The 1,136-nt window shown below is 32.3% G+C and overlaps 1 non-coding gene across 1 annotated transcript; it reads left to right on the top strand.

The window, feature by feature from the left end:
- Window positions 1-332: 332 nt before the first annotated feature.
- On the top strand, window positions 333-407 carry LOC147798150 (small nucleolar RNA SNORD36). Its single transcript, XR_015426579.1, has one exon. It is a non-coding gene; the product is annotated as a small nucleolar RNA SNORD36 (small nucleolar RNA).
- Window positions 408-1,136: the final 729 nt, after the last annotated feature.

Here is a 1,136-nt window from a genome sequence, read left to right as displayed (position 1 = left end):
AGTATATGTATTCAAATAAGGAAAACAGGATTTTTCATTGGGTGGTGTGTTAAATGGAGTTACAAACCTATTTGACCAAATTATGGATAGTTTCTTCGTATTTTGGCACCTTGTTTGAATGTGCCAAACATCTGTGTTACTGCAACTTTTTTGTGCTGTCAAGAGAAAAGTTCATTCATGTATTCTGTGCAAAAAAAAGGGTTTTCTATCTATTTCATCTTTCAACTTGTGCCAAACATGGGTGGGCAAACTACAAAGTAACTACATGTACATGCATATGTAAGACTTACTTTTGGGCAGTACTTTTAAGTGATAGGGAAAATTGAGAAATGATGCATGTCCATATGCTCTTTTCCTGAATTCCTTTGAATATACAAAAATAGAAGCTTTTCATCACTGGAAGCATTACGGCACATCTAACTTCCACATGTGACATGCACTTGTGCTTGAACTTCTCGCATTTGGCTTTCAACATAACATTCAAGTTGAAATTTAAGTCCCATTTAATTAAAAAAAATTTACTTTAATGAAACATGTACGTATATATATTGGCCACAGTGAAGATCGATGAAACCAAATTTCATGAATTTACTTCACTTGTCGTATAAATGCCTTTCATTTTGATTTGTGACGTACATGTATGCAGCCCATTTAACATTCACTGCACCGATGGAACTATAAGAAAAAAACAAAGTAAGACATCATAAAAAGATTATATATAACAGGTTTTGCCCTTACCCAACATATATTAATAAGCACTGTATGCTCAGTGCTTGTCCGAGAGCTTGTTTATTTTTTTGTAAGCTCTCGGACAAGCACTGAGCATACAGTGCTTATTAATATACGTTGGGTAAGGGCAAAACCTGTTATATATAATTAACATCTCCCCAACGCAAAAATACATCTTGAAAATCATAAAAAGAATTTAAATTTACTTTTAAATAAATTAAGAAGTAGATCTCAAATTGATTTAAAAGTAAATCTAAAAATTAATTTCAAAGGTTAATCTAGAAATTCCTTTTAGTTAAGTTGAAAAATAGTAAAGTTAAATGAACCCATCCCTTAAAGACTTAACATTATCCCTAATGGAAGACTTTGGAGATGCTTGGTGGTGGCAACATACAATGCACATGTAA

The sequence above is a fragment of the Acanthaster planci genome, linkage group LG09 (assembly GCF_054643075.1).
Source record: "Acanthaster planci isolate LZ-2023a linkage group LG09, COTS_SCS, whole genome shotgun sequence".
NCBI lineage: Eukaryota > Metazoa > Echinodermata > Asteroidea > Valvatida > Acanthasteridae > Acanthaster > Acanthaster planci.
Note: the sequence above shows the minus strand (reverse complement) of the source record. Positions and strands in the feature narration are given on the sequence as shown.